This window comes from Poecilia latipinna, unplaced genomic scaffold (genome assembly GCF_001443285.1).
Source record: "Poecilia latipinna isolate Pla-1442-1.1 unplaced genomic scaffold, P_latipinna-1.0 Scaffold1182, whole genome shotgun sequence".
Taxonomy (NCBI): Eukaryota; Metazoa; Chordata; class Actinopteri; order Cyprinodontiformes; family Poeciliidae; genus Poecilia; species Poecilia latipinna.
Window position 1 is genome coordinate 178,596 of NW_015113798.1, and position 11,403 is coordinate 189,998.

Here is an 11,403-nt window from a genome sequence, read left to right on the forward strand (position 1 = left end):
TTACTTTTACTTGAGTACATTTTTATCTGTGTATTTGCACTTTTACTTAAGTAATTTTTTTGAGTACTTTCTCCACCACTGGCAAAGTGACTGAATCTTTACTAACGCAGACAGAACGTCTGATTAGCATAGCATGTGGCATCTCCGGGTTGTGACAAAAATGTTCAATATGTCCAAAAACATTAGCGGTGGCCGTGGCTGAGCTGGTTAGCAATACGTTTGAACAAAAACACAGTCCTCATCTTTTGGCCACTGTTAGAAAATAACTAACCGATCGCAAGAATATTCCTGTTTCACTTTGAGTGTGAGAGTCACATGCATTTGTTGAAGCCACACATCGAGATTAGTCTGACTACAGAAGAGCAACGAGCAGTCATGTCCGACCACGCCCTTGCGAAACTTGTCCAAAAGTGTGATTAGCAAAACAGACAAAAATCAGCTAGCCTCTAAAGATACAGCTCAATACACAGCAATAGTGACCGAAACAAACAGTTTTCCTATAATGCTCACTATACAAACAGTCCTACAGTCAGAAACTAGCTTACCAGAGCTCATAGCCGGTGAATAGAAATCTTTTCATTCAAATGTCTCACTGCTTTAGCATCTCTATTGTTGTTTTGGTTCCCAAGTGAACCAGTCCTTTGTGTCAGCTTACATGGTTGAACAAAGGAAGCTGGCTTCAGTCCAACTTTCATTTGATTACTTCCTTTTTCTTCTTTAGTTGATGTGTTTGCATCATATTACACATGATGGTATATTAGCTACAATAGTTAGCCAAGGAGTCGTTCCCTATAGCCAATTTACAGGGCCGAGGGTGGGCCTATATTGGTCAGTGGGTAAGAGACTGGGTATGTACACTATGGACCAATAGTTACAATTCCAGACATACTGCAGTTATACAGATCAGTTTCATACTTTCACTTTTTTTCAATATTTAAAGCTGAGGTAAAAAAAAATAAAAATAAAAATAAAAAATAACATACCAAAGTCACCTTACTTAGTAAGGTGGCTTTGGTATCATAAGTCATGTAATTATACATTTGGTGTAAAAAGTGGACCTCTCTCTGCTCTTTATACTGGCACAGTCTATTATTACTAAATGACTTAGATTGCATATAGACTGTTAATAATTTATAAATACGCTTTGAATGATGTGCTGTTAATACAAAGTGTCATTATATCTCGTAATTTTTCAAATAATTTATTAGCATTTCAAATTCCTATTTTACCATTCAATGCACTACTGCCTGTTTATATTACTCTGAATTGGACTGTGGTTATTACTGTGAAAATGGTTTATTTATCAAAAACACTCTGAAAATTCATTGTTGTTATTATGAATATTCATATTGTCTTTATTTTTGTTTGCTTATGCTGCTGTGAAGTGCTATATCTTCTTATGCGATTTCTCAGAGTAAAATTAGCATCAATCAAAATGTGATTTGAAGACATAAAAATATATATATATAATTCATATGACTATATATCACAAGACCAACCAAACTATGAAAATATGCAGAAAATACCGAAGTGAAGTACTTTTGCAGTATCTACCAATGCATCCAGCTAGAATCGATGATCTTAGCAATAGCAGGTGGGAAGCCATTGGATCTTGGAAGAGTTCTGAATCACATCAGGGTTTCTCCCAGTGCATTATAAGCCTGGCGGGCCATCAGGCTTTACTTGTGCCCCTACCAGGCTAAGCATTGCTTACTTATTTAAATCTGTTTTTAAATGTTTGCATTTTTTTAAAACTGTAGAGTTGGTGTTCATGTATTAATATTCCAGTCTGCCAATAACACATAATTATCAAGTGATATTTTCACATTTCCTGTTAACTTTAAACACTTTTTAACTCAAAAACGTGACGGGCTGTTGGATGAATCACTGCCCTAGCAACCACTGGGCTTAGCAAGTTTTCTAGGGGAAATCTTGCACATCATTGGTCTTACATTGATGTAAAAAAAATCTTAAGAATTATTTGCTCTTACTCCGACATTAAGCTTCCAGCAGCAAAATGCTGAGCATTAGGTTTTAATCCTGTACTTAAAAACCAAGTTCCTGGTTGAACTAACAGGCACTTTATCTCACACCGTCAACTGACGCAGGGCACAATCAAGGGCTTGATCTTTCTGGGCGGAGGTCCTGTTACACACATAACCAGTCTGACCAGAACTACGCCAAGTACTGAATTGTACAGACCAGCATTAAATGCCGTATCACATAGCCTGACTTGGAGACGGTTCTCATCCAAATCTGAACAAAAGACGCTGATAATGACAATGTGTGGGAAAGCAGGTAAAAAAAAATGCTGAGGAAAGGTTGGGAACAAGTCGTCGGCTCGGGTCGCACCGCTCAGGTTGAATGTATACGTTTCTGAAAAACACGCCTTTACCTTGACTCACACCTGTCAAACTGAGCAGCGGCGTTTGGAGTAGCCTGCGACGGTTGGTGGCTTTACTGAATCAGAAGTGCTGACCTCATTGAAAAAGCAGGAAAACATCCCAGACGGAGAGTCAACACAAAAAGCAGCGCTGCCTGTGCAGTTTGTCCCTCTGACAGACAGAGTAACGGAGAGAGAGAAAGAAAAGCAGCACATGTTGCTCCTACAAAGAACAAATTCAATACAGTCACCTACACAAAGGAGGCCTTTTGTTCTGTGTCGTTCGCTCACATCTTCCTCTCACCGGCTTTTCCTCATACCAGACCTGTAGATATCACAACTCAGTGAAAGGAAGACAACCCCTCTCACCGCGTCGGACCAAATCACCTGCTTTAAGAGACTTGTAAAAGTCTTATTCAGCAGGGCTTCTGGATCTTTCAATCTGATTTGTTTTGATGGATGAACACAAAGTAGTGCTAAACATGGATTTCGGTTGTACACAAATGAATCCCCTCGGTTGTTTTTACAGCTAAAATGCTAATTTCTGCTTCCGCAGAACAAACTAGCCCAGGCTCAGTCAGGAGGGATGGAAAGCATCTATGAACGTCAATTCTTCAGATTCTCCATTAGATTTAGGTCATTCAAGCCCAAAAATATTCCTTGAATTAGATACAGTAGCATCTCTTTAGCATCTGTTTGGGGTTCTTGTCCAGGTCTTGAATTAACCATTTCAATCTCAAGTCTTTTAAGGCCTTCAACAAGTTTTACTCCATAAGTTACTTGCATTTGGTTCCAGGACATCCTTATCACCATGGAGATGGTGTGCAGCGTTGGCTTTCTGTCACGCATTTTTGGCGCAAACCAGGATGTTGGAGCCACACAATGTTATTCAAATTGCAACACCACTGTAATATCAATGTGTGTAACGTGGATTCACAATTTCTAGATGCAACATTTGGTTGGATATTGTGTTTCAAGTGCCATGCGTTCACATTCTGGATGCCAAAACTAAATCTGGCCAGTTGGATGAGCTCTAGCTGCCCTTGGTACCCAGACCTGATGTAGATTTTTGATAAACAAGATGCTAATGCTCATGATGAGGGTTATCGGCATTATGATAATTGGAAATAAAAGAGAAAATCATCAATGTCGCAAGTTTGTTTCTTGAACTTGTGCAGTTCTAGTCCCATCTGACACAAACACCAGATCTTATTTAGAGGTATTGCAGTAAAAAGGGGGTCGAATGCTGACATTTGGTAACGAAATCCTTAAAAAAAGTTTAAGGGAAATGAATACTTTCGCAAGCTAGAGCGCGTGTTGGTGTTTTCATAAGCCAGGGGTGACAAAAGACCCATACAGGATGTCACATGCCTGCCTATCCCATTGTGTGATTTGGCCAGGAAACAGGATATTCACTCAGGGAAGAGTAGAGCAGACACAGCTGACCGTAGTGAGCTTTTCCTCACAAAGAGGTCAGGACAAGACGGCCTGTTGCAACTTTTGTTTTGGAGTTCTGATGCTCTTCCTTAAATTTTCCAAAATAAATACGAACAAACCAACGATCTGGTGTTGACATGTCAACACTTGATCCAGCTGACATTCAGCCAGCAGGAGTCAGCTGACCTGTAACCCATGTACACAGTCTCTGTATCTACAAGATTTATATTAAATCTGAGTCAGGAAACACATTGCACTCAGTGGGAAAGTGAACACGAATGAATATGCATCACTCAGAAGTAGCTCATCCATTGTGAGCGAAGTGTGCAGAAAAGCGTCAAGCATGACAAAAATAATAATCACAGTAATGGAACAAAAACGTTTTCCCTCCGTGTTAACAGGTGATCGCATCCCTTCGCGTCGTTTTGGAACCGACTAGTGAATAATCGGAATTGTTTCTTACCTTGTGTCTTTTGTTGTGATCTGATCGCTCACACTTTTATTGTCTGGCCGTGGAGCGCCTCAGCCGGCGCCGGTCAGTCACTCAGAACCCTCCTCTCTCACAACAACAACAAAAAAACCCCCAAAAAAGCTTACAAAAAGTGTTTGGTTTGAACAAGGAGTCACTTAATCAGCGTTAAACTCGTCCACAAAGTCCGAGAGAGGAATCTGTTGCCTGTTCGGCATAAAAAGCTCCGCGGAGAGCCATCCACACTCCGATCCTCTCCTCTCCGCCTGCCCCGCCTCCGCGCTGCCTTCCTCGGATGGGACAGTTGAATGTCCCTCTGCCGCTGCATCAACGCGGCGCCGTTGGCCAATAGGAAAGCGCTCTCTGCTGCCCAAACCCTCCACTGGTTGATTGGAGGAAAAAAAAAAAAAAAATCAAGAACAAAGCACGGCGGCATAAATCAACCAGCTCTGATAACAGAAAGCTTTGACTATAAGCTCTGACTATTAGAGACAGGTTAAGAAAAATGAATATAAAAAAATATGAGAATAATGTCATAATGGTACGAGAAAAAATGAAAGTCATAATATTACCAGAATAAAGTTTTAATATTACGACAATAAAGTCGTAATAATACGAGAATAAATCACAATATTAGGAGAATAAAGTAGTGATTTTATAATTCCTAGACGAAATATAATTTAAAAAAAAAAATAATGAGGAATTGAGCATCTTGTGAAGTAACATTCAATAACAGGAGTGCAATGATAACAGAAGGGCTGTAGGATTCCTGGTGGTAATAGTAATGGTTTTTTAAAAATGTTTTTAGTGTTTTATGTATATCTAAGATGTTTTGTGGGAGACACAAATGACAATTTCCCTGAGGGAAAAAATCCCACAGGGATTCAAAAAGTATCTATCTATCTATCTTACAAATAAGGCATACTTTGGAAGAATGTTTGCTTCCTTTTGTATTTATACCCTTGTTGCTGCCACCACTGTGTTGTAGCATTGACACTGTGTGTTCAGAATGATGTGTTTTGTGTGACCATGCAAAAATCCCTTGTTGATATCAGAGATGAGAGCAGAACCAAGAAGGAAGACTGGCTTTAGATCACAGAAGGGCGATGGTATCTTCCATAACCACTTGTTACAACCCAGGTGTGATGAATACCATCTCTGCATATACAGCATGTGGAATCTCATAAGAGATGAGCTACAACAGCAGTGGAACTGATTGAGTACCAAGACTCCCGATGAGTCTTGGTGTCATCTGCAGCATTCAGATACAGCCTCACATTTTGTAGTTAACATTGTAAAAGCATGGATTCATTATGGTAGTGGTGATGGGGTAACTTGGCCTGGTTATTGCCTTCCAACATAATTCTACTCGATTCTCATCTTCCTTCGGCGCTCCGCCTTGGAACAGAAGGAGGAGCTGAGAAGGTTAACGTTGAGTTTCAAACTGTCATCTGCGAATATGTAAGGTTGTAGTTTGGTAACGGCAGTGGAGGAAGCGAATGAAGCCACTCAGTCCGCGTTGGCCACGTGACCAAATGCTGAGCAATTAAGGTCCGATCAAGAAGATTAAGACATTTTATTGGGATGTTTTTTTGTTTTTTTTTACAGAGCACAAATTTCAAGTTTAATAACATGAGATTCCTTCATGATCGAGTTGACGTTAGTGACTGGAAAAAAAATCAGATCAGCAAGCAATCATTTCTCTACAGCCAAGGAGCCGTATCCTATGGACGAAGCAAAGCGTAGAACAAGGGGCTGGTTGCTTTTACTAGGCTAGGTGTGAGAGAAATCATTTCTTGGCTCATACTGAACCCTAAATACAAATGAAACACAATAATCAATCTGTGGATTGTTGCTGACCATGATCAAACCTTTTATGACCACAGATCTATAGCTATAAAGCAAGAGCTTCATCTTTCAGCTAAGCTCCTTCTTCACCACAGCGTACTAGAGCTATGATTATTGCACAGGGAGTCCAGATCGGTCCATCTTTCTCACTCGTTGTCAAGGCACCAAGACACCTAAACTCCTCTGCCTCTGACGTAGACTCTTAATCCAGACCCCCAGGGACTATTGCTAAATAGAAATACAGACTACAAATGTACAACCCATTGTTGATATTTTTGTCTCGTCAGTTGTAAGACAAAAAACAACGAAGAGAAATACTGAAATCAGACAGTTAAAAGTTTTACAAGCTCATATTAAAAAACATTATATAGCGCTTTAAATAGATGGCTGACTTTCCAGCGACTGCGCTATAAAGGAAAGGAGTGTCGTGTGGTTGTTGCCTCGTAGTAGACGGAACAATGGAAAGACCCCGTAATCCACGCAAACCGGTGGAGGAAGGAAATGGGAGGGCTGGAACTGTCCAGAAGTTCAACGAAGATTGATGGCGACAACAACAACAACAACAACAACATAATGATGCCCATCCGAGGACAGGAGGTCACGAAGAAGAGAACAGAAGATGAGTCCTAACGTCTGAGCAAAGGCCCGCTCTGATGCTCGCACCTAAATGAGTCACCCTGGGGACTGCCCCCTTCCCCTCTGGCCCTTTGTGACGGTTTCTGCGAGCCTGTGATTAGGCTCACCCCAGTGCCATGTGTGCACCACGTAGCCCACCACAACTCCCCCCTCCTGACTCCCTAAAACATGCACTGCAAATCTGTGCTGGGCCTCAACTCCTGCTGAGATTAGTCCTGGAGCTATTGTCCTGATGACACGTCATATAAGCTATGAAGATGATGCAAAGACAGCATTGCATCGGTAGATTGACATTTTTATAGAAGATCTCCTTTGCAACTCTTTAATAGATTTTGGCTGCAAGTAAAATCGATTTCTATGTTATGACAATGAAAAAGTAAGAGGTTTTAATGAGGGGACTTGCTTGTTTAAGGGAGATGGTGGTGGGGGGGGTAATAAATAAATTTTCAGTACAAGGGGATTATATGGTGCATGTGGAACAGATGTTAACACAGAGAGGTCTTCCCTCCTGAGAGTATCTGCTGACTGACACAGTCTCACTGGCTCGTTGCCAATGTGTGTCCCGTCCTCTGAGTCTTTACTTGCACGTTGCCCCCACCTCTCCAACAGCAGACTAACACAGCCCACCCCCAGCCCATCAAAGTTTAGCCTTGACCTTGATGGGCTGGTACTGTCTTCTTCCTTTGTGCTCACACAGACACTATCTTGGCCAACTTTTCTGCCTTTTCTTTTTTTCCTGACAAAACTCAATGCATTCATGAACAGCTTGATGAACCAAGGCTGGGGCTTGAACAATAAGTGGGCACTGACCCCTTCCGTCCCATCTCATCCTTTCAGACCTTTAAGCAGGTCAGCTGTTGTGTTGCATCTCCCGAACCAGCAGTCCTCGTTCTCCAGCCTAAGATTTTTTCATACATCTTTCTCATTTTCCAGGTCAGAATGAATAATCTTAGAGACAATTCTGTTACGCTAAAAACCACAAACATCTGTCTATTTCATAGGGATTATTTGGAATGGACCAACACGAAGGAGTGCATGATTGTGAGGAGGAAGGAAACTGATGGGTGGTAGTCAATATTTAAAAATAAAATAAGTATAATAATGGATTAAGCAGCACATTAACTTTGCATTTAGTCCAATGCCCCCTAAAAATCTAGAGCAATCAGTCGCCTTCGGACTGATTGCTCTAGTTAATTAAAAACAAAACATTCACATGGATGCCATTTAATCTCAGAATAAATGCAGCTGTTTGGATGTTTTGGAGAATATCAGTAAGACAGTGTCATGAAGACAAAAGAGCAGAGCAGACAAACCAGGGAAAAGGGAACGTCCCGATCTAAACACGTGGCCGGAAATTGGGCTGATCATGTGGTTTTCAGACTCCATTAGAATCGGTCGATCGGATGCATGTATTCTAACCCCTTAGGAATAATAATACCTACCACTATGTGGTGGTTTAGTCAGACTGTCCCGAAATAACACATGCGCGCCACTTTGCAGTAGTGACTGCCGTAAAGCAAAGCAGAACACGGCATCAGCTGGAAGTGGAAGTAGCGCTGTATTTATCGACTTTTCAGACCTTTCTAGTGGTTTTTTTATCCCCTCCCCCCCATACACACACAAAAAAAGCATCTAGCCACAAACCTACCAACTTTCTCTGGTTCATTAGAGACTTTGGAGACAAAACGGGAAAGCAGCGATACTACTGCAGTTACGGTAAGCACCGATAGCTGCCGTGAGCCCCACCTACCTCCCAATCACTTGCAGGTGATCAGCTTGACTGACAGAAGGCTCGTCGTGCAGCAGCTTTCACGAGAGCAGACAGGAGAGAGACCCATTTCATTCCATCCCATTTCCACGTTGCAATGGAATCACGCATGCGCAAAGCTGCCGGTGATCCCGCTCTGGATTACGGTAAATATAATGTAAATATCGTTTTTCCATGTTGCCTACTGTTTTTGTTTTGTTTTGTTCTTTGTAACTTAAACTACCTGCATCTGATCTACACACCCTCAGTGTTTGGTTAAATGATAAATAAGGTGGATAAATTAAACAATAAGGGACGTCCTAGATAAGTTTCTTTGCTCTTGTTAATTTTTCAAATGTACTATTGAAGAATCGAATCGGGAGTCGGTATTGGCCGATACTCAAAGAACTCGGAATTGGACTCTGTGGCAAAAAAATAAATACAAAATGTTTGGGACATTCCTGGTTCAGAGTTTAAATCAATGTCCTAAGCTAAGCACATATCATGATTTAATGTCCACGCCATCACTACAAAATGGAAATAGTATGGCACAACTGTAAACCTGCCAGATATGGTCTTTCATTTAAACAGACAACCCACACAAGGAGAGCACTAATAAGGAAAGCAGTCTGGCAGGCTGGAGTACCATGCTAACTATCCTGACAGGCCAATTATTACAGTAATTTCTGGGCTTTTGAGCGCATAAGCTGAGCACAAACTAACTTTTAAGGTGTCCATGTTGTAACTTGACATATTTATTTTGTAACTGTTAATGACATATGCCAATAACTGAAATATGTGTCGTAAATGCGTTTCTCAAACAGTGCTTGTAACACAGCTGCTTAATAAAAAATACAGTAATCTACCAGGAAAAGTCTCGTGTTACGTCTGCCTGCGAAACACAAGCAGCAATATTGATCAGTTTACACCATTTGTCTCTCATGTTTTGAACAATGGGAGAGCAAATGTTGAAGAAATGAAGAAAACCAGAGTAATAATTTTCTACAATTTCAGTTCTTACTTTCAACATGATCCCTTTTGTTTTTAGTTTTCAGATTTATTTATATTTGGTCTTTTGGTAACACAGTAGCCAGTAGAGCATGTAGATTCTTATATCCGAACATATTGAATTTAACCCTTTAAAATTTCATGTTTCTTATACAGCAGGTTTTTTCATGTTGTGGTAAGGACCTGAGTGACATCACCTAGATTATTTATTCATTCATTCATTCATAACTTTTCCCAACCTGCCTTGTCCTCTTCAAGAAGCAGCTGGAGCCTATCCAAGCTGTCAGTGTGGCAGGAGGCACAAGGTCTCCTGTCGGTTAAAGGGCCAGCTAACCGTGCACTCACACATAGGGCCAATTAAGACTCTTTGACATACATGAGTTTGGGCTGTGGGAGGAAACTGGACCGGATATTGAGAACCTTCACCACTGACATTTGAACTGAACAAGGGAATTTGACCATTTGATTTGATTCCTTTTTTTGGAAGAGGGACATGTTCAATACATAAACCACGCTAGCACTTGAAAACTTATTTTAGAAATTTCTGCATAGAAATTTAATTTTTTAAACATGGTTGGGAACATTTGTGATATCTACTGCAAACTCCACCTTGTTTTATGATTGATTATGTATCACATAGTGCAAAAAAAGTCTTCAGTATGAACTGTAGAGACAAAACCATTTGGCATTCTCTGCAATGCCTTGCATCACTCTTTCTCGAGTCTTTTTAAACTGAGGGCCACAGTCCTCTCTGATGCAATGCTTTTGGAGCCACAGTACATTTATCTGCCATAGAACCTGCGGGGAGATGTATGTTCCCCCTTTTTTGAACTCCACTGCATTTTTGTACGTTCCCCCTTTTTTGAACTCCACTGCATTTTTTCATCATGAACTGTTACTGTAAGGTTTGCCAGATAACTTTCTCTGGCATATTTACTAACCTTCTGCAGACAGATGGGCCTTATGGGTCCTAATGCGATGCAGCCCCTTGTTTAGGATTGAGGTTAGAATTGGGAGCATATTGGAAAAGGTTAAGGTGAGGGTAAGCATTGGGGTTAGGAAGAAATACTAAAATAAATGGAAGTCAGTACAAAGTCCTAATATGGGTAGAAATACAAACCTGTGTGCAGGCTCCAAAGTAATGAAGCCATAAACTTCATACTCTCCATATTTCTCCTTCAATCCTCTAGACGGCAACCCACCCCCCCCAAAAAACCAGGCTGGATCATCTTGATAAAGTTAAACTGTTTTAAACATGATATAGATGTAACTTGTCCACAACAATAATAAAGAGAAAAAGAATACTTCAGTGTGGTCAAACAACTGTGTGGTTCCACTGCAAATGCCCGACTCGCTCCTCTATAGCCACATCCAAAACCTTCTCAACTATCTAATGAGCAATTATATATGAGAGGACCTTTATATAGTGTTTGATAAAAAATCCTTATACATGAGATTTTTTTTACTTTATCCTAATAAACTTACATCATCTTAAGAAATATAAACTTAATTTATCCTGAAGGTCTGAATAAACTAAAACTGAATTTAGTCTTCTGCACTGTGTATGTGTATATATGTGTGTGTGGGTGTGCATGTGTGTGTGAGTGTATGTGTGTGTACTTGTTTAGCTAGCCTACTTAGGACATAAGTAGGCTTTTGTGACATATTCACTAATCTCTTGAAGGCCGATGGTCCTTATGGGAACCGAAGCCTAGTCCTAATACGATGAACCCTCTATGGGGCTAAAGTTTGGAGGTAAGGTGTGAATTACTAGTATCTAGTAAGCAAGTACTAGTAGAAACTAGTAAATTAGTGCTCAGACCATTACTAGTCCAGAGGACCCCAAAGCCCTTCACACTACATTCAATCATTCAC

General features: G+C 40.6%; 1 protein-coding gene across 1 annotated transcript in view; it reads right to left on the reverse strand.

Moving 5' to 3' along the window:
* Window positions 1–4,552, reverse strand: part of frmd4ba (FERM domain containing 4Ba) — a 60,330-nt gene extending 55,778 nt beyond the window's left edge. The window contains exon 1 of the mRNA XM_015053467.1: window positions 4,284–4,552. The gene's annotated coding sequence lies outside the window, so the exon portion shown is untranslated. The remainder of the gene's footprint in view (window positions 1–4,283) is intronic.
* Window positions 4,553–11,403: the final 6,851 nt, after the last annotated feature.